The sequence below is a fragment of the Trachypithecus francoisi genome, unplaced genomic scaffold (assembly GCF_009764315.1).
Source record: "Trachypithecus francoisi isolate TF-2019V2 unplaced genomic scaffold, Tfra_2.0 Contig01579, whole genome shotgun sequence".
NCBI lineage: Eukaryota > Metazoa > Chordata > Mammalia > Primates > Cercopithecidae > Trachypithecus > Trachypithecus francoisi.
In genome coordinates this window covers 958,067-980,734 of record NW_022681442.1, presented here as the reverse complement: position 1 = coordinate 980,734, position 22,668 = coordinate 958,067, and the positions used below count along the sequence as shown (strand labels likewise).

The following is a 22,668-nucleotide window of genomic DNA, read 5'->3' as shown; positions in this document are numbered from 1 at the left end:
CCAATTTCATTAATTTCTACTCTTATCTTTATTGTTACCTTTCCACCTTCTGCTTGCTTTCATTTATTTTGCTCTTCTTTATCACGGGGCTTGAGATGTAGGCTTAGATTACTGATTTGAGACCCTTCATCTTTTCTAATATAAGCATCTATTACTGTGAATTTCCCTCTCTGCATGGCATTAGCTTTGTCCTACAAATTTTGATATGTTGTATTTTCATTTTTATTCAGTTCAGCATAAAATTTTATTTAAGAATGTTCTTTTGAACCGTGAATTATTTAGAAGGGTGTCATTTCGTTTCCAAGTGTTTCTATATTTTTGTGCTATTTTTCTGCTATCGATTTCTAGTTTGATTCCATTGTGGTTGAAGAATACAATCTTTTAAATCTGTTGAGATCTGTTTTATGGCCCATGATGTATCCTATTATGATATGGACACATAATAAAGATGTGTATTCTGTTGGTCTGATGGTAATAGGCCATCAGAACTTATTAACAGTGTCACTAAAGTTGGTATACAACCCCCCTGCTGTTAAATTTGACTGGCTTAAAAAATGTGTATCCTGCTGTTGTTTGGCAGAATGTTCTATAAATATTGTATATGTTATATTGCTTGGTGGTATTTTAAACTTTTTTGTATTATTGCTGATTTTATGTTTAATTTTTCTATCACAATTGAGAGAGGGGTACTGAAATTGCCAACTCCAATGTAGATTGTTCATTTTTCCTGTCAGTGCTATCAATTTTTAACTCCACGAATTTTGCATTTCTGCTGTTTGATGCATACACATTTAGGATTGCTATGTCTTCTTGGTGAATTGTTTTATCATTACATAATATTCCTTTTTATCTCTGGTAATTTTTTTTGCTCTGAAGTATTCTTGGTCTGAAATTAACATAGCCACTCCTTTCTTTTGATTGATACTTGTCTGAAATGTCTTTTCCCATCTGTTTACTTTTAGTCTGTTTATTTCATTATATTTGCAGTAAGTTTCTTTTAGACAATATATAGTTGGATCATGTTTTTAAATATACTTTGCCAATTTCTCTCTTCTAATTGGTGTATTTTGACCACTTTCATTTAATGTAAATATTGAAATGTTAGGATTTCAATGTCATTTTAATTTTTGTTTTCTGTTTGTTCTTTTTTTTTATTTCTCTGTTTGCTATTTTTTCTGTCTTCTTGTGGCTTCCATGAGAATATTTTAGAATTCTATTTTTGCTTTAACCATAGTATTTTTGGTTGTATCCCTTTGTATAGCCTTTTAAATTGGTTTATCTAGGTATTATATAAGCTGTCACAGTCCACTGGTATGGGCCATTTATCAGTTCGAGTAAAGTATAAGAAACCTCACCTCTCCTTTTATCCCTTTACCCTCCCTCATTTATAATATACTTTTCTTAAAATTTTCTCTACATGTATTCAGAGCCACATTAGGCAGAGTTATGATTTTTGCTTCAACCCTCAAACATAACTTACAAGATTTGAGAAGAAAATAAAATATATTTGCCTATGCTTTTGCATGCTGAGTGCTTTCTTCCATCCTGATAGTCCAAGTCCCCTGATTCTCTTCTTTCCTGTTTAGAAAATTTCTTTCAGTCATTCTTTTCAATAGGTCTTCTGGCAACAACATTCTCTTATTTCTGTTCTCCAAGAAGGTCTTATTTCCCCATCATTCTTGAAAAATATGTTCACTGGAGAGAGAATTTTTGTTACTGAACAATGTGTGGTGCTTCCTTTCTTCCCTTCACAGTTGCTGCTGTGAAATCCACTGTCATTCCCATAGTTTTCCCCCTGGAGGTAAGGTGCTGTTTCTCTTCTCTGCTTTCAAGATATTTCCCTTCTCATTAGTTTTTGGAAACTTGACTATAATGTGGCTTTGTATGGATTTCTTTGGATTTATCTTTTAGGGTTTGCTTAGCACTGGAAGTTTTAGGTTTATGTCTTTTGCCAAATGTGGGAAGTTTCCATCGATTGTTACTTCCAGTTCTGTTTCCACCTGTCCTTGGTGGCATCCATGTTAGGACATTTGTTACAGCCTCGCAGGTCCCCGAGGCTCTGCTCACCTGTTTTAGTCTATTTTCTCTCTGTTGGTCAGATGGGGCAGTTTCTTTTGTTCTACTAATTCTTTCCTTTGTTCCCTCCATTCTCTTGGTAAGCCCATCCTTTGGGCTTTTAACATTTTAACCACTATATATTTTTTTCAGTTCTAAAGTGTTCATTTGGTTTTTATTTACATTTTCTATTTGTTAAGACTTTTGATTTATTATATGAGACTCTATTTCAAGCATGTCTGAAACATTTTTTGATGGTTGCTTTAAAAAGTCTTTTGTCAGGTAATTCTAGCATCTCTATCACCCCAGTGTTAAACACGGATTGATTGTCTTCTTTTCATTCACTTTGAGAGCTTCCTGGTTCTTGTTATCATAAATGATTAAAAAAAAAATGGGATCCTGAACATTTTAGGTACTATGTTGTACGACTCTGAATCTTATTTGAAACAGGAGTCACAGCTGGCTTTCTCTGATGCCACTCTGGCAGGAAAAGGGGCAGCTGTCCTGTTATTGCCAGGTGAGGCTGGAACTCCAGGCTTCCTATTTGAGCTCTGTTGGCTTCTAGGGGGCTGCGCCTCATGACTGTGGGTTGGGGTGGAAGTTCAAATCCCCACTAGGCACCCACTGATGACTGCTTCGTTCGGGTGTGGAGTGTGGGAGTTCCTCATCACTTCTCCCCATGTGGCCCCAGGGGAGGAGGGCCAGCCTTGTTTCCACTGGACGCTGGTAAGATTCCTGACTCTCTACTAGGACAGTGTCCTCTGACACCACCCTAGCAAGGAGCAGGAGAGGATGGGGAAGGACTTTCTCATTCCTGGATCCCTCGGGCTTGCCAAATCCCAAATAGCAAGAAGGGGAGGGGAGAGTGTCTTGTTCCTGCTGGGTGAGGTGAAGGTTAGGCTCCCCTTAGGGGCTCCATGGACATCCTAAAGGGGTCCTTCTTCTGCCTCTGGATATAAATGTCCCAGCTCCCTATGAGGTCTTCTCTGACACCATCTTGCAGTGGGGAGGTGAGGCACCTCCATCAAACCATGTGAAAGTGGAAGTCCAGGCTCCCCACTTGGCCTTGGCTAGTATCAATGGCCAGGGTGGTGGGTGGGGGAGGGGTGACACAGATTTTTTTCTGTGATAGTCAGCTAGAGTGGAGCTCCTAAAAGTTTTCTGTCTTTCCAGGCTGCCTCTGTCCTGATCCACTGCCTGCAGGGAGCAAACTTTGGTTGGGGCTTTCTTTGTCTGTACCTGTGGGTATTTCCAGATTGCTGGCTGCTTCCACCTGAAGTCTGAGATATGTAAAGTGAAAGAAAGCCCTGAGAACTCACCACTCTGTTGTTCTTCAGGTCCCGGGGTCCCTCATCCATCTGTCTTTTCTGCACCCTTCAGAAACTCTGTGTGTTTCCAAGAACAACGTCCAGTGTCTTTAGTCACACTGGGCAGGTGGAATGATGCCTCCGTTCCAACTTCCTGTACCTGGAGATCACTGAGCTTTTTATTTTAATCATCATATTTTTCATCTTTAGAAATTCTTTTTAAAAAATCATTTGTGCATCTTGTTTGCAGCTTTCTTCTTTTATTTCTTTAAAATATCAATCATAATAAACGTGTGCATGTCTGCTTCTGCTGCTTTGCACTCACGCGATTTATCTTCTTACTTAGGAGACAGGTTGTTCTTTTCCCTCAATGCTACCCACGAACTTCTTTGAGAGGTGGGTTGAGATTTATTTCCTCCAGAGGCTGCACACTTACTTCTTCCTATTGTCCGGGGCATTTCCACTAGGCACCGATGTAATTAAAATTTCCTGTTTGAAGTTTTTTGATCTATACTACAGTGAATTCAGACAGCAGACCTGGAAGAGGACTGTCTTGTGGTTTTCTGGGAAAGTTTTTCTCCTTCCCCCATGTGAGAGTTGAGACAAGCACATTTATTTGTTTTCTGTGCAGCAAGGGTTATTGCTTGCTGTGTGTAAAGGTGGACACAGCCCTCTGAGTTCTATCTTAATATGGAAACCTCCCTTGGGATTAACCAGTGGTCCTTGGGTTTTGTCTGCTGCCCCCATGTGTGTCCCATGCAGCCACCAAAGGAGAAACTCCAGGCTCCCAAGGCTCTGCAGAAACCCCAGGGCGAGACCAGCTTTGGTGTTACCTCCCCTGGCTCCTATTTACATATTGTTTTTGTCTTCACAGAATACTGTATGCAGCCAGCACTAAAATGACAGAGTTCTCGTGCACCATTGTAAGTATTTCCTGTGAGAGGGCCACTCAAGGAAGCTGTTCTGCCATCCTGCTGCTCACAGGAGGTGGGTGGGATTTACATGTGGGGGCTGCCACAGCTGGAGATCTCCTTGGGACTGTATTGAGATAAGGGCCTGCTGGGACTGGCAGGTAGAGGCCAGGCAGGCTGGAGATTTTTCACAGGAAAGGAGGCCTGATGAGATGATAATAATTATAAGACGTTAGGAAGCTCTGGCAGGTATGGGCCGGATGAAGTGAAGCGAAACGTGGAGCTGGGAGTGTCATCGTGGTTGGGGGAGCAGATGAGCTGCCGAAATTGGGGCTGGAAGGAAGGAGCAGGTAAAGGCACTTCGCAGGACTGTAGCACTTGGCAAACCCCTGCATAGGTGGGTAAGGCTGGTAGAGAAGTGGGGGGCGGCTCTGGGAGTCTGACAGGACCCAGGTGGAGGGTGACATTCTACAGAAGGGAGAAACCAGGAGGCGTCAGCGAGGGCAGAGGGGAGAGGCAGCGCCTGGGACGGGTGGGCTGTGAGCATCCCAGACGCGCCTCTGGGTGTGAGGCAGCAGGTGGGATGGTGCATCAGAGCTGGGAGAGGGCAGAGGGGAGAGGCAGCGCCTGGGACGGGTGGGCTGTGAGCATCCCAGACGCGCCTCTGGGTGTGAGGCAGCAGGTGGGATGGTGCATCAGAGCTGGGAGAGGGCAGAGGGGAGAGGCAGCGCCTGGGACGGGTGGGCTGTGAGCATCCCAGACGCGCCTTTGGGTGTGAGGCAGCAGGTGGGATGGTGCATCAGAGCTGGGAGAGGGCAGAGGGGAGACGCAGCGCCTGGGACGGGTGGGCTGTGAGCATCCCAGACGCGCCTCTGGGTGTGAGGCAGCAGGTGGGATGGTGCATCAGAGCTGGGAGAGGGCAGAGGGGAGACGCAGCGCCTGGGACGGGTGGGCTGTGAGCATCCCAGACGCGCCTCTGGTGTGAGGCAGCAGGTGGGATGGTGCATCAGAGCTGGGAGAGGGCAGAGGGGAGAGGCAGCGCCTGGGACGGTGGGCTGTGAGCATCCCAGACGCGCCTCTGGTGTGAGGCAGCAGGTGGGATGGTGCATCAGAGCTGGAGAGGGCAGAGGGGAGAGGCAGCGCCTGGGACGGGTGGGCTGTGAGCATCCCAGACTCGCCTCTGGGTGTGAGGCAGCAGGTGGGATGGTGCTCAGAGCTGGGAGAGGGCAGAGGGGAGAGGCAGCGCCTGGGACGGGTGGGCTGTGAGCATCCCAGACGCGCCTCTGGGGTGAGGCAGCAGGTGGGATGGTGCATCAGAGCTGGAGAGGGCAGAGGGGAGAGGCAGCGCCTGGGACGGGTGGCTGTGAGCATCCCAGACGCGCCTCTGGGTGTGAGGCAGCAGTGGGATGGTGCATCAGAGCTGGGAGAGGGCAGAGGGGAGACGCAGCGCCTGGACGGGTGGGCTGTGAGCATCCCAGACGCGCCTCTGGGTGTGAGGCAGCAGGTGGGATGGTGCATCAGAGCTGGGAGAGGGCAGAGGGCTGGAGGCCTGGGTCCGAGAGTCATCTCAGGGACTCTCTGCCTCTGGGAAGGGCTGTAGCAGCTGACAGTATCCTCAGGCTTAGTTAAGCCTTAGGCTCTAAGTGGAGGTTTTCCTCGGAGTTCACACACGCTCCTCTCAACTCTGAGCAGGGGCAGGTGTGAGGTCAGCAGAAGACAAGGCCCGGGCAGCACCCCCTGCCCCACCCCTGCTGGGAGGGAGGGGTCGGCCCCCAGGTGATTTATTTCTCCCTCACCTCGTACTCAAGGCTTCCAGGTTAGGCCTGAAATTTGGCAAGCCCGAGGGATCCAGGAGTGAGAAAGCCTTTCCCCACCCTCTCCTGCTCCTCGTCAGACCCCGGGGCCAGCATTTCCTCTGGCTTTCCTGTCTCCTGCGTGGGAAACCAGTCCCACTAAGCAAGCCGAAGCTCTTATTCTCTTCCCTTTGCAAGATGTTAGGAAACCAGGAGCCAGGTGAGGTCGGGAATGGGCTGAATCCTCGGGACTTGCTTGGGTTGAAGGGTACTGGTCGTCCGTGGGGCAGGGTGTGTGGTCTTGCCCTCTCTGTGACCGTGGGGACAAGGAGAGGACTTGGAGCAGGTGCTGATGAGCCCGTCTCCAAGGGCCACGCCTGGAGGCCCCCGAGGCCTCTGTGGTGGTGACATGGGGCCTTTCTTTCCTCAGCACTCGTCACATTGAGCCGGAGGGAGGGCTTTGTAAATGCTAGACAGGTGCCCGGTGTCCACTGGTAGGAGCGGCAGACCCACATAGACGGTTTGTAAAGCACTTTGGGCCCCACTGGGACCAGGTCCTCTTGCTGTGACTCCAGCTCATCCAGCTCCCTGCTGTCCATATGTGTTTATCCATCAGGCCATGTGGGCGTCTGCTCCTGGCCTGGGCGTCTGCGAGGGAGTAGCCGACTGTGACTGCAGCAGCTGCCCACACCACAGTGACTGCTCAGCAGACCCCGTTCCCAGACAATGCTCCCCTCCAGCAGCTGCCCACACCACAGTGACTGCTCAGCAGACCCCGTTCCCAGACAATGCTCCCCTCCACTTCGCTTCCTTCCTGCTCAGCAAACCCCGTTCCCAGACAACGCTCCCCTCCACTTCACTTCCTTCCTGCTCAGCAGACCCCGTTCCCAGACAACGCTCCCCTCCACTTCACTTCCTTCCTGCTCAGCAGACCCCGTTCCCAGACAACGCTCCCCTCCACTTCACTTCCTTCCTGCTCAGCAGACCCCGTTCCCAGACAATGCTCCCCTCCACTTCACTTCCTTCCTGCTCAGCAGACCCCGTTCCCAGACAATGCTCCCCTCCACTTCACTCCTTCCTGCTCAGCAGACCCCGTTCCCAGACAATGCTCCCCTCCACTTCGCTTCCTTCCCGCTCAGCAAACCCCGTTCCCAGACAACATCCCCCTCCACTTCACTTCCTTCCTGCTCAGCAGAGCCCGTTCCCAGACAACACTCCCCTCCACTTCACTTCCTTCCTGCTCAGCAGACCCCGTTCCCAGACAATGCTCCCCTCCACTTCGCTTCCTTCCTGCTCAGCAGACCCCGTTCCCAGACAATGCTCCCCTCCACTTCGCTTCCTTCCCGCTCAGCAAACCCCATTCCCAGACAACATCCCCCTCCACTTCACTTCCTTCCTGCTCAGCAGAGCCCGTTCCCAGACAACACTCCCCTCCACTTCACTTCCTTCCTGCTCAGCAGACCCCGTTCCCAGACCACATCCCCCTCTACTTCGCTTCCTTCCTGGAATGGTGGATGCTGGGGACACATTTCCACTCAAGATTTTGGCTAACATTTCACAATAACGGGTCATTTTCAAAGTCACTGAGGGAATCAGTTCCCAGGTCTCTATGAAATGGTGGAAAAACTACTTGGATTCTGTGGCCAAAACAGCATTTTCTATCAGAGAGGGAGCCGTTTGCTCCATTTTCCTGAAGCCTCAGATTTGAGTCTCCTCAGTCATGTTTTAGTGTCCTGCCCTCGCAGCGGGAGGGGAGACAACACAGAGAGAGGTTGTGTCTCTCCCGGTGTGTGCCTGTTGACAGGTGCTCGGACAGTGATTCAGGCCTGTGTGTGCCTGCTGACAGTGCTCGGAGACAGTGATTCAGGCCTGTATGTGCCTGTTGACAGGGGCTCAGAGACATTTATTCAGGTAGGAATGAGTGGACTCTTTGTGCGAGTGCTGGGCCAGGGCTGGTTAGTACACGCTCTGCGTTCCCCATGCTCCCCTTTGTGTTCGGTTCCCTCTGTGACCACAACGTGCTAAATGGGCTTGAAGAACTGAGTCTTTGCAGGTCATTTTTATTTCCTTATCTGTCAGTCACTGGGAGCAAATCACTTTCATGTCTGGAGGGGCAAATGCCTTTGACAGGAAGAAAAACAGTCATTCTAGGGCTCACTCACAATCTGTAGGCACCAGGAAGAGATGCTTTCCCTGTGGTTCTTTTCTTTTTGGAGACAGAATCTCACTCTGTTGCCCAGGCTGGAGTGCAGTGGCACAATCTCAGCTCACTGCAACCTCCGCCTCCTGGGTTCAAGTGATCCTCCTGTCTCAGCCTCCCAAATAGCTGTGACTACAGGATCCCATCACCATGCCCAGCTAGGTTTTGTATTTTTAGTAGAGACGGGTTTTGCCATGGTGGCCAGGCTGGTCTAGAACTCCTGACCTCAGATGATCCCCCTGCCTTGGCCTTCCAAAGTGCTGGGATTACAGGCATGAGCCATCGCACCTGTGGATGTTTTCTGAAGAGCTTTCTGCTCCTCACTCATTTCCCTCCTTGCTCTGGCCTTCAGGACATTCGGAGTCCAGCTGGATTCACAATCATGGAGAGAGACTGGGCCTCCCTGGTTAGGATGGTGGTGTCTCTCTCCTCTTTCAAATTATGACTTCCTCAATTCTGCATTACTGTCAGTGTATTATCTGATTGAATTACTTTGCATTATTTTGGGGAAGAAGAGGTTGACGAGGGGAATAATACATGGGTAAAAGAAAAGAAATGATACTTGTAAGTGAGCCAACTTTAACCATGGTGCTGTGAGTGAGGGCAGCTGCTGTGTGTCTGAGTGTGATTCCATCCAGCCAGAGATGGATGAACAGCAGCCTGTGCCAAGCAGAGGCAGACGCAGACCCAGCCGGAAAATATCAGTGCGGTTTCTCAGTTCATGTGGGCTGCCGTAACGAAGTCCTGCTGACTGGGTGGTTTCAACATCAGAGATGTACTTCTCACAGTTCTGGAGGCAGGAGGTCTGTGGTCAGGATGCCAGCATGGTTGGGTTCTGGGGAGGGCTCTTCTGGGTTGCAGGCGGCCACCTTCTTGCTGTGTCCTCACAGGCTGGGGCGAGAGCTCCCTGGGGCCCCTTTTTGTGGGGAAAAGAAAGAAAGATCAGACTTACTGTGTCTATATAGAAAGAAGTAGACATAAGAGACTCCATTTAGTTCTGTATTTGAGATGCTGTTAATCTGTGACCCTACCCCCAGCCTTGTCCATGCAAGAGACATGTCCTGTGGTGACTCAAGGTTTAATGGATTTTGGGCTGTGCAGGGTGTGCTTTGTTAAACAAGTGCCTGAAGGCAGCTTGCTGGTTAAAAGTCATCACCATTCTCTTAATCTCAAGTACCCAGGGACATGTACACTGCCAAAGGTCGCAGGGACCTCTGCCTAGGAAAGCTAGGTGTTGTCCAAGGTTTCTCCCCATGTGATAGTCTGAAATATGGCCTCGTGGGAAGGGAAAGACCTGATCGTCCCCCAGCCTGACACCCGTGAAGGGTCTGTGCTGAGGAGGACTAGTACAACAGGAAAGAAGCCTCTTGGCGGTTGTTGGCAGTTGAGATAGAGAAAAACATCTGTCGCCTGCCCGTCCCTGGGCAATGGAACATCTCGGTGTAAAACTCGATTGTATGTTCTGTTTACTGAGACAGGAGAAAACCGCCTTAGGGCAAAAGGTGGGACTTGCTGGCACAATGCTGCTGAAAGGTTTATGGAGATGTTTGCATATGCGTATCAAGGCACAGCATTTTCCTTTAAACTTATTCATGTCACAGAGATCTTTATTCATATATCTTACTGCTGATTTTCTCCCTACAATGATCCTATTATCCTGCCACTCCCTTATCTTTAAGATGGTAAAGATAATGATCAACAAATACTAGGGAACTCAGAGACCCCTGCCGGCTTGGGTCCTCTGTATGCTGAGTGCCAGTCCCCTTTTTTCTTTCTCTATACTTTGTCTCTGTGTCTCTTTTCTTTTCTCAAGTCTCTCGTTCCACCTAATGAGAAACACCCACAGGTGTGGAGGGGATAGGCCACCCCTTCACTTTTATAAGGCGCTGTCCCATCCCTGAGGCCACACCCTCAAGACCTAATCACCTCCTAAAAACCCCACCATGTAATGCCATCCGCTTAGGGGTTAGGTTTCAACATATGACTCTGCTGGGGACATATTCAGCCCCTTGCACCTGCTCCTGGGGCCACGAAGTACTGTGGGAAGAGGGCAGCTTTGGGCCAGCATTCACATCTCGGCTTGGGTGCTGCTCGGCTTGTGACCCAGGGCTGGGCAGCCTGTCTGAGTCCTGGCCTCCTCGTCTGTCAACACTGGATGTGTGGTGCTCCCTGGCAGAGCTGTTGTTGGGACTGGAGAAGGGATGTGCGGAAGTGGACTTAGCATGACGTTGGGATGCTGCTGTGGACTTGACTTTGTGGGCACAGGTGGAGTTAGGGCAGAAGCCCCACTGATTCCCTGAAGTATAAAGTGAGACTGTCTCTCAGGGGTTCCTGCTGCCCAGTGAGCTCCCGTGCACTGTCTGGGCTGGGCCACCCAGCGGTCTGTGGGAACGGGCACACACACACTATGCCGATCTAGGCCCCATCCCTAATTGCAGATGCCCTGAGCAGGCAAGTGCTGCTTGCATGGCTCCTGGTGGCACTAGGGCCCGGAGTCTGGCTTGAGGAGGGCAATGCCATCCTGTTGGGAAGAGGTAGGAGGTGGGGCTGCTTAATGACAGCACTCAGCGTATCCTCGGCACCTCTGGCAACTCTCAGCTCAAGAGACACCTACGGACCATAGCACAGCAGTGATGGTGCTGACAGCGTTCAGGGTCTACCATGTGCTGCGTGCGGTGCAGACAGGCTTTGGCTCAGAAACACCTGCTGTTCTTCTCTCTGCTTGCTGGTGCCCAGTGTTGAGGTGGGAAGGAAAAAATAGGGCATGGCCAGTGAGAAGAGCAGAGACTCTTTGTCTGCAAATGCCACTTGTTGTCCCTGTGCCAGAGCACAGCTCCGTGGACCCTGAGGTTCTGCTGTCCTGAGTTCTCTGTCACAGTGGGGAGTTCATGGCAGCAGTGTGGCCAAGCCTACAACCTGTGACTAGTGGACCCCTGTTGCCACTGAGCCCCTTGGTCTGAACTAGCTGGCACCCTGGTATGAGCAAGGGCTCACAGCACCCACGAGGCTGCTGGAGGAGAAAAGCCATCGGGATTCCTCCCTGGTCTGCGACCTGGCACCTGGTTGATACCTGCTAAGTCCAGGTCTGCGTGGCTGAATGAATGAGGGTGTGAGCCAGGGCACCCACTGTAAGTCCTCAGGCTGGGTTCTGTTCTCAGGCAGTTTCCACCCACTAGAACAGAAGCATTCTGTCCACAGTCAGCACGGGGAGGTTGAAAACTCCTTAGCTCTGTATTTAAGTGGGGCGTCTGCCAAAATGTGGATTCCTGGGCTGGGGGATTCCACTGGCTGCCACGGATCAGAACTGGGGGTGCTGGGGCACTCTAGCATGGGGTTCTAAGCAACACTTCAGGTGATTCTCTGTACACTGGAGTTTGAGATTCCACTGCCTTGGAGATACTGATGCTGGCTGGTTCAGTCTCTGCCTCAAGCTGAAGCTTGCAGAGATGCTGTGCTTGGTGGTGTCATCACAAGTAGGAATGGACACTCCTGAGTCATGTGCGGGATGGGGGAGGCTGTAAGACTGTTGCTGGCATTCTTAAACCCACTATGTATTGAAATCAAAGCGTTGGAGCTTTGCAATGATAAAGATGGCTGGGTTCCACCCTGAGATTTGGAATTTGTTGACCTGGGAGGGGTCTGGGCAGGTGTTTCATGAAAGCTTCCCCCATGCTGTTATTGAGTGGTTAGCATTGAGAACTCAAATGTCTTACATGTCAGGTTTTTATGACCCATAATTGGGAACGATGGCAGCAACTCAGGTGCAATGATGAGTGTTCCCTAATATCACCAGGGTGCCCTCCTTTGGGGTGCCCAGCAGAACTGAGCTTCCCCAGCCCGTGAAGTTGATTTGGCCAGGAGACCAACTCTGGCCACCGGTTTGGTAAAAGTGATGTCCAGGCCCCACGCCCACAGCTCCTGCTGCTCTGTTGACCACACTGGGTGTGCGGCCAGTGAGGAGCACACTGCACTGTCGGAAGCCGCTGTGCTTTCAAGCTTATTTGTCTCCACGTTGCTCCCTAGCCTCTCCTGACAGACATGTTGGGTCAGGTTTTATCAGAAAGTGTTAAAACTAACAAGAGTTCTGTATTATAGAATGCCTCCTTCATTACCTTAGTAGAATAAGTGAACTGGGTTTTCTTTCTTGAGCAAACACAGCTTTCTGAGTCCTCCAGTTTTGCTTTTAAGATGTCACTTGTTGAGGGATGAAGCCAGCCTTTTGGTGCAAAAACGTTTTCTGTTGCCTTGTCCAGGCAGTGCGCTGCACAATGTATTCAGTTCATGGACCTTGGTTATTTAGTTTGTCCCTGGGAAACGAGTGTTATGTCAGGCAAAAAAATCCAAAATGATTAGAGCAAATGGGAGTCTTTTCTCATGGAGAAAAATGCCTCCAGAAAGTCAATTGATCTGTGATGGATGGCCATATTGGGCTCTGTTCTCCTGAGTTTTATTGAGGGAAATTTCAAGTTAGGGAGAAGGAAGAAAATATACCACTTACTTTATTTTATTTTCTATGTTTTATTTTGTTGAGATGGAGTCTTGCTCTGTCACCCAGGCTGGAGTGCAGTGGCACGATCTTGGCTCACGGAAACCTCTGCTTCCCGGGTTCAAGTGATTCTCCTACCTCAGCCTCCCCAGTAGTTAGGATTACAGGCATCTGCCGCCACGCCAGGCTAATTTTTGTATTTTTAGTAGAGACAGGTTTTTGCCACGTTGGTCAGGTTGGTCTCGAACTCCTGATCTCAAGTGATCCGCCTGCCTCGGCCTCCCTGAGTGCTGGGATTACAGGTGTGAGCCACCGCATTTGGCCCCACTTACTTTAAAATGCATTTTTTCCTTTCAGGGAAAATTTAGCAACTGTTATGATTTGCTGCTTTTTGTAAGAATTTTTTTTTTCAACTTCTAATGCATTAGACTTAACATAAGCTTCCTGCCAAGGTGAGAGCTTGCATTTAGCAAGTGATGAGTCTTACTTTATTTAATTATTAATTAGAGTGATGGCTAGGCTGAGGGAAAGAAGTGGAGAAAGTTAGGGTAATAGAAAAAAATTCATCGAGTTCAGATGTCCTGACGTTTGCATTTTATGAAATTTCTGTTCATGCTTCGGGGAGAAATAACTTTAAAATACTGGTGACAGCAAGCAGCCCTTCCAAAAATTCAGTATGTATTTTAAAGTAATGTTTCCAAGCTCTGTACTGATACTTAAGGTTTGAATAATTATATGACTCTTTTTTAAAAGTCAAAATTCACTTGACAAGGGCCAATTTGATTTTTCTGAAATATTTTATATGAAATTAAGAATCTTGTAGCTACTAAAAACTTTGGAGAATATCAGAAGAGAATGCTGGTAATGGCTCGCACTCTCTTCAGCGCCAGTCAGAAAAGGGTTTGGAATGTACTCTCCTGTTCTGGAGGTGTGCTCCACATCTTGAGCCGCTCGGGTTCCCAGAACGCGACAGGACCTGGAGGGCAGCGAGCTCGTCGTCCTTGGTGTTTGAATGCTATCTGTCCCAACCTGGTAGGCCACCTTCCTCCTGGGAAAACTGGAAAACCAAAGAATTGCTTCTGATCAGATCCCTGGGAAGATGTTCACCAGGATACAAAGCTGTGTCTAAAGAGGTGGGGGGTTCAGGCTGGCACTGTGGAGGCCATGTTCATGCATTCATCCCAGAAGCGGCTCCCCTGAGAGCAGGCTTAGGGTGTGGAGACTGGACCAGCATGGGGATGATCACGGCCCCTCCTGTCCTGCAAACCCCTGACCTGCAGCTTCTCCTCTTCTTCCCGGGACTGCACTTTCTAGGAGGAGGACATGGCATCCAGGATGCAGGAACAGCTGGTCAGATGCTTGTCCTGGAGAGAGGCTAGTGCCAAGTTGTGGTTGTGGATTCTCTCGCTGGCTGGCACCAAGTGGGTACCAGCCTGGCCCATGGGTACAAATTGGACTCTCTGGGCTGAGGAAGATGAAGGTGAAATCCTGCTTAGCTCCCAGGCCACATTCACGTTTAGACTGCCCTGAGTTGCCTGCTATTTTTGTGGACGCTGCAGGCATTGCTAATAAACACAGACTTGTACACCTGTGAGGTGAAAAGTGCGTTGACACAGCTTGTGCATCAAATTGGGCCCACGAATCAGGAGCAGCCCGTAGTTTTCTCTGTGAGCGGGATGGGGAGAGTGTCCAAGGGTGAGGAGCAAATTCATTCCAGTGGCGGGAGGAGTCAGCGTTCCCTCCAGGAAGCCACCAGGGCTCTCCTTCCTCCCCTCCATTAAACAAGGAAGGGAAGGATCCAGAGGACAGAGTGGGGGAAGGGAGGCAGATGACATGGGAGGGACAGGAGGTGGGACAAAGAGAAGCAGGACTTCTGGACCAAAGCCTTCTGATATCTCTTGGCATAGTCTGGGAGCTCAGCTCTGGGGACTGGGTGGCACCCAGGGCTGCAGGTTACCGTATCTGCAGTTCCCAGGCATTCGCTCCCTCCTCCTTGGAAGTTGGCTTCTTAGAAACAAGGGAAGCACCTTACAGACCCTCCTCCTAAGAAATTGAGCCCTTGCGTCCTTGTGTGCCCTCAGAGAAAGAGCAGCTCTTCCCACTGCACACAAGGGGAGGTGGGTGCCGCCACTTGCATTGGCCACCATCGTCCTAGTCACATAGCAGTTTCCCTGAGTGTTGTTTAAAATAAAAGCCAACTTTCAGCCTGGAAAGTGATGGAGAAGTACTGCTCTCTGACCATACTGGATGAAATCTCTTCTTTAAATAGTCTTCTAAGGGCCTACTGAAAATGAACAATTATAACAGGAATAAAGTGTGAAAAACGGCCCATTTTATTTTCTGGTTGCAAGTGGATTTCTTTTTTGTTGCTTTCTCTTAAGCAGCTGCTTAATTGTGTTGGCGATCTTGCTTGACTGCATTGGAGGATAAAAAACACACCAGCGTTTGCTTAAATCCAGCGTTTGCTTAAATGATTATTCTCATTTTTGGTTTCAGTGCAGCACTTCTTCTTTTATTTGAACAGCAGCACCACGTTCTGTTCTTAGCTGAGGGCAGCACATAGCAGGTGGTGGAATAACCCTGCCCGCCATGGTAGGAACAGAGGCATAGTTACTATTAGCAATTCAAATGGCCGAGCTCCCTCGAACCTCCGAGTTTTACATGTGTATCCGGAATAACTATGGGTGTTTGTACAAGAACAAACATCAGGACTGGGGTATAATTTTCCCAAAGTAGTCACTCAAACTACCGTGGGTCAGAGATGGTGGAACAGGAAGCCCTCGTGGACGTCAACAACAAAATAAGGGAAATTAAATGTATGCTGGATGCAAGTGGGTGTGCCGATGATGCATCCTTGAAATCATCTCTCCTTGTGGCCTGTTCCTTTTCTCTACCCCAGAGACAATGTGCCCAGACCATGGTGGATTTTGGATTCTTCTTGAAGGCGGGTTCCTAGATTGTGGGGAGTTGGCTCTGCTGGTCGGGGAGGCCAGAACTTGGTTGGTGGGGGAGGCCAGAACTTGGTTGGTGGGGGAGGCCAGGACTTGGTTGGTGGGGGAGGCCAGGGCTCCGCTCATCTCCTTGCTGGGTTCCCTGTGGCTGCAGGCTTCCCCCAGGCGGCAGGAATGTATCACCATGCCATTGTCACAGGAGCTCGGGCAGCAGAAAAGTGGCCAAGGGACTCGAACATCTGTATTTTCTATGGAAAGATAATAGAATTCATTTTCCAATTGTTCATCGAGGTAAAAATCTTGGACTCAATCTCCATGTATGACACTTCCAGGGGAAATTTGAAACGGGGATATTCAGGATGGCTGTGGGGGTTTCCGTGCTAATGCCATTTTGCAGACTCACTGGTCGTACCCCCTCCTTGGTACCCAAGGCATTTCAGTGACGTGCGAACCTGGAAGATGAGAAGCAGGTCACTTTTGCACTGAAATGGGTTGCTGCTGGCACAGTGCATCACTCCTCTGCACACAGGTTTATATTCAATGTTGAAGAACAGATAGCTGCCCAGCCTCGGGAGTGTACCCACCAGGAAGTCCGCTGCTGGTGGTCGTCCATGGGAAGAGAGCCCACAGGCACCTGCCACATGACCGTGGTGGCATCACTGGCTGAGGAGGCACAGCCCTGCCAGATGTTCTACAGTCTTTGCCTTCACTTCCCGTCCTTCCTGCTGGCTCCCCATCATCATGTGACTCTTTTTACTCCTTCTTGGGTAATGGATGAGAGCAATGATACAGGAGTTAAGAAGAAATGACTTAGGCAGATAGTGAGGGTAGGGAAGTCCTCGGTAAGGCTTTCCTTTTAATGAAAAGCAGCCCCAAATCATTTTCCTTTCTAACAAAGAGCAGCCTGTAAAAATCAAGCTGCGGCACAGATGCGGGTAGTTGTGCCAATCATGTTCCAAATGGCGGCTCCATCTTCCCTTCTGCCAGGCACCTGTACAGTCAGGAGCAGACAAGATGGCGCCGGCCAAGGGGCAAGTTCATTTGCATAATAAGGTCAGGGTGGGGCGGCCAGCCTTCCCGGAGCGCTATGTAAACGTCATACGTGATCGAACCCATCTGTGAGCCCCACCTAAATCAGACACTGCCTCCTCAAGGTGGACTAGAAAAATCCAGCACTCAGCGCATCCACCTGCTGGCCTTTTCCTCTGGGAAGTTCCCTCTCTCGCTCTTGGGAGAGAGCTGTTTTCCTTTCTCTTTTTCTTGCTCCTAAACTCCTCGTGTGTGTGTGTGTGTGTGTCTAAATTTTCCTGGCACGAGAGGATGAACCCCAGCTATTTACCCCAGACAAGGTAGCCACTTGGGTAACAGTCTGTCAAGTTTACCCCAAGGCCATGCAGTTTTGTTGTTGGGGGGATTTGCATATTTCTTTTGTAAAAATATTGTTACCATTAAACCCAGTTGAGTAAAGTGTGCCCATGGAACCCCTCAGTGGCATTTCTATAATTTGGAGTTTTAGCACAGTTAGAAAAGGCTCATTCATATTAAAGTCTTTATTGCTCCAGTTTGAGGCTACACAGAACACACTTCCTCTCCCTGGGTTCTGGCTCTTCCTCTCGACAGGTGCATAGGTTCAAGTCTCTTAACCACACATTACCACCTACTTTTCCCCTTAACACTCTGGAATCCGTGGTTTTTCAAAAATGCTTAACCATTTCCCAGTAAACTGGCGTCGGGGCTAAGAGATGCCACTCGAAGGTCAGGCTCAGGCTTTGCAGGCTCACCTGCCACTTCACAGCTGTGGCCCTGGCCTCTGCCAGGCTTTGCTTTGGTTCACCTCTGTGCTTTCGATTTCTTTCCTGGGAAGTGAGGTTCTAACAATGGCCCAACTCAAAGGCCAATCATGAGGATTAAGTGAAACAGCACGTGTAAGTACTCAGACCAATGTTGAGCACGCAGTGAGAACTTCATAAATCGTCGACGTTATTAGGCAGGTCCAAAGTCCCCATGATACATATTCTCTATTGTGTTTGAAAACTCAAAAAATTGGAGACCATCGAAACAACAATCAAGTAACTACCAGGTTTCTACACCTTTTGTGTTCTTTGTTCTACCAAAGAACATAAAAATCTGTTGGAAAGTATTGGAGAGTTATCAAGATCTAGGAAAGGAGAGGAGCATATAGAGGAGCCTGTTATTTGGGGTGGGTTTCACCCTACAGATGTTTGCAGTTTTTGAAAACGATGGCCTATAGGCTGAGAAGCAAAGCAAGTTCTCTGCAGGCACGGAGGACTAGGAAGACAGAAGATGAAGTAAAATTTTGATAACTAAAGGATGCACTTTGTAATCTCTAGGAGAAGCATGAAAAGAGTAGTAAAAGCATGTGTAACTATCAAGCTGATAGAGATAGCAAATAGAAAAATAAAAAAAATCTAAAAGATGGCAAGAAAAGAGATAAAAGAGCATAGAAGAGTTAGGCAAGATAGAAAGTAAATAATAAGATTGTTGACTTTCAAATATACCAGCAACCCTCAGGCTTTGGTTTGGGACCTTACAGATTTATAATTCAAGAAAAAAATAAGAAAAGGATAAACAAGAAATAGAGGCACCAATACAGACTAGCTTAAAATCACCTCAATCCATGATTGGATTAAGGCCATCAGGGATGACTTGTTCCCCTAGTTTAGCTAACTAAAAGAAAAGATGAATAACTTCTAAAGGAAGATACACCACTCAAATCCTCAAATTATCCCCACTGTTTTTCATATGAAAGTTTTCCATTTCATTAAAAGAAAACAGCTAGACATATGAGGAAAGAAAGCATAACCAAAAATCAAAAGAACATAAGCAAACAAAACAGATCTACATAGTATCCAGAAGATAGGATTATTGACATGAAACTGTGGTGTTCTCAGACAAAAACTTTGTAACAGCAGTGCCTAATATATTTATGTAAATAAAAATTAAGATAGAAGAAATTGACAAAGAATTGAGAACTATAAAAAAAACCCAAAATGCTAATTCTGTAACTGAAAAGTACAATAATAGAAATTAACCATTCAGTAGCTGAGTTTAACGACAGATCAGATAAGTCAAAAGGAGAATCGGTAACCCTGAAGATATATGTCAGAAGAACATATCCAAAATTCAGTCACTGAGAGATAAATGGATAAAAAATGGAAAACAGAAAACTGGTAATATTAGGATGAGTGATGTGAATTTTATAAAAAGCAATGAATGAGTACAGATAATTCCTCATAACCCAGCTGTATACATAAAATTGGGGCTCAGAAGGCAAAAAGTGAGAATAATAAAAGACACTAAATGACAAATGCGAGGAGTACTATAAAACCTGGGGTAAATATTAAGAAAACTGCAGTAAGCAAAGTATAGCAAAACTGCTGAAATCAAAGACAGAGAAATTCTTAAAAGGAGACAAAACAACAAACAAACAAAAACAACCCACTTCTTAACGTTCAGAAAAACAAGATTGATAGCTGACATTTTAATGAAAATGGTGAAACACGGGCAGCAACAAAAATATATGTTTAAAGTGTTGAAAGAAAATAACTGCTTATCTAGAATTCTGCATGCTGTAACAATATTTTCAAAAATGAAGACAGAGTTTGAGACAAAGAAAAATATCAGCACAAACAACAGTAATAGAAACAAACTATTATTATGCAGGCAGAAGAGCAATGATCCCAGATGGAAGTTGAGTGATACAGACAGGAACTAAGAACAAAGAGAAAAGTAACTATGTGGGTATATTTAAAAGAATATAATAATAATGTTTAATGAGTTTTAACAAGTATAGAGTCCTAAAATACATAAACTCAATAGTATACAAGTTGGAGGGTGGTTAATGAAGCTAATGTGTCCTAATTAGAAGGAAAGAAATGCACATATTAGGAAAAAAGCTAATAATTAATCATTAAAAAATCCACCTACAGAAGCAAATTAAACCCTAAGAAAGTAGAAGGCTGGAAATAATTATGAGTATAAATTAGTGTAATATAAAATAAATATACAGTATAGAGATTTAATGAAGCAAAAGTGGAATCTTTGAAAAGGGGCAAGGCCCTGCCTGGTACCATGAGAATTAAGGACTGCCAAGGGGTTAGTGTCACAGACCCTGTAGCCACCACACAGATCACAGGTGACCAATCCCTGGGAGCAATTTCACAGAGATAAATTTGAACATTGGGATAAAATTATTAAATTCCTGGAAACAAATAGAAAATCAGACCCAGGGGAAAATAAAATCTTTGAGTATTCTTTGCAGAATTAAATATGACAAATTTATATTTTTATACACACACACACAATACACTTCATGTTCAAAAGGTTTCAACAGCAGATCCTATCAAACTCTGATGGAATAAATTATTCCAATCCCACCCAAGAGAACAAAAAGAGAAGCTGCAGATTCCAATTTCTTTCATAAGAGTCAAATAATGTGTAAGTGGAAATTTGACAAAGACATTACAAGAAAATAAAAATTGAGTTTGATGTCACTCACAAATGTAGATTTTAAAATCCTCAGCAAAACGTTAGCTAACCAAGTCTAGCAATGAATAAAGTGATCATACATGACATCCAACTCACATTTATTTTGGAATACAGGATTGATTTAACATTTGAAAGTCAATCAGTGTAAGTCACCAAGGGACCAGAACAAAAAAGACAACTCACGACATTTCAGTAGATGAGGGAAAAGCCTTTGATAAAAACTCTTAGAAAATAAGGAAGTAAAGATATAGAATTTAACCTGATGGTCACATAGAACATCATATTAAATAGTGAAATATTCAAATATTTTCCCCTAAGACTGGAAGCAAACAAGAATGTCCTTTTTTAAAATACCATTTCCATTTAACATTATGCTAGAATTCATAACCAGTGCAAAAGGGAAAAATTTAAAAATAACATCATAGTTGCAAGAAATAAAACTGTCATTATTTGAATATTATTTGGAGTGTATACAAAACACTTCAAGTAATCTATGGGGAAATTATTAGATTTAAGATAGTGTGATGGTTAATATTAAGTGTCAACTTGATTGGATTGAAGGATGCAAAGTGTTGTTCCTGGGTGTGTCTGTAAGGGTGTTGCCAGAGAAGATTAACATTTGAGTCAGTGGACTGGGAGAGGCAGACCCACCCTCAGTCTGGGTGGGCACCGTCTAATCAGCTGCCAGCATGGCTGGAATAAAGCAGGCAGGAGAAGCTGGAAAGAACAGATTTGCTGGGTCTTCCGGGTTTCATCTTTCTCCCATGCTGGATGTTTCATGCCCTTGAACATCAGCTCCAAGTTCTTCAGCTTTTGGACTCTTCGACTTACACCAGTGATCTGTCAGACGCTCTCAGGCCTTTGGCCACAGACTGAAGGCTGCACTGTCAGCTTCCCTGCTTTTGAGGTTTTGGGGCGAACTGGCTTCCTGGCTCTTCAGCTTGCAGACAGCCCATTGTGGGACTTCACCTTGTGATCATGTGAGTCAGTACTCCTTAATGAACTCCCCTTCATACATTCATCCATACTATTTGTCCTGTTCCTCTAGAGAACCTTGACTAATACAGATAGTGGTTCAGTAAGGACCCTAATTTCAGTGTTAATTGTTTTCTGGATACTACCAACAAATATTAGAAAATAAAATGAAAAAATCTTTGCCATTTACAATAGTGTTAGATAGACAAAAGGAACATAATGAAATCCAGGAATAAATCCATACATATGTGGACATTTGATTTTAATGGTGGAGCAGGTACAGATTTTTTTTTTTTCATCAAACAACTCTGGGTTCTCTGAACATCTATGTGGGAAAAAGTCAGCCTTGCCTCACCACATAAACAAATGCCAGCCACACAGTGAGCTTCAACATGAAATGCAAAAGGAAAAAAAAAAATAAAGTTCTATCCATCAAGGACAAGATTTGCAAGTTAGATTATGTCACAATTGAGAACTTCTGGTCATGAAAGGAGACCACTATGAGGGTAAAATGCAAGCCACAGAGTAGGAGAAGGTGTTAGCGACACAAATCGTATACGTATGGCTCCTGTGAAGAGTCTCTATTGAAAGAGAGAGATGCTAAAATCTCAGTCCAACTATGGTGATTCTTGCCTTTTTTTTTTTTTTTTTGGTGTTATGCTATCAAAATCCACCGTGATCTATAGACAGGCTCAGATTTGACACCCCTGAGTCTGCACCCTGGCTTTCCCTGTGCACCTTGCTAAGCTTGTGAGCAGGGCGCAGCTCCCTCGATTAGGTGCACGCAGACCCACTGCTGGAGTGGAGCTCTCCTAGGTGACGGTGGCGCCTCCTGGGATCTCCTCTGTCCCCCTTTCTTTGAACACTTTCAGTGCATTGCATGAGGAGTGAAACCACTGTTTGTCTGCAGAGGTGAGATGACTGTGTTTCCCCAGATACCAGCTGGTTGTCATGCCAACCTTTGTCTTTTATGGGTGATTGAGCTAACCTTTGCCCTCAATCCTTCAGCTTGGTGAGGGACACTCAGTTCCATTTCTTTGCCCAATTACAGGGGACATCCACGTGAGTCTTACTGAGGATGCCCCTGGCAGCATGGTGGGTGCCCCCTGGCTTGGCAGCCTCACAGGAGCCAGCTGTCCACGTGAGATGGCATGAGTGCTGTCACCCACACGTGCCTGCTTCAGAGAGTCTGTTTCTTGTTTTGAGAGCCCTTCTGGACCCCCATGGATCTGACATCCTGCGGCACCCTAATGGTGTCTCTCAAACATACCCAGGCGGTGACCCCTTCAAGCTCGTCTTCGGCCCCAGCTTGGATGCCAGATCCTGGCTAACACAGTGAAACCCCGTCTCTACTAAAAATACAAAAAATTAGCTGGGCGAGGTGGCGGGCGCCTGTAGTCCCAGCTACTCAGGAGGCTAAGGCAGAAGAATGGCGTGAACCCAGGAGGCGGAGCTTGCAGTGAGCCGAGACCATGCCACTG

The 22,668-nt window shown here is 46.9% G+C and overlaps 1 long non-coding RNA gene across 1 annotated transcript in view; it reads left to right on the top strand.

The window, feature by feature from the left end:
• LOC117064685 overlaps window positions 1–22,668 on the top strand; it is a 92,621-nt gene that overhangs the window by 26,238 nt on the left and 43,715 nt on the right. Inside the window, exon 2 of the long non-coding RNA XR_004429609.1 lies at window positions 4,237–4,285. This is a non-coding gene — a long non-coding RNA (uncharacterized LOC117064685). The remainder of the gene's footprint in view (window positions 1–4,236; window positions 4,286–22,668) is intronic.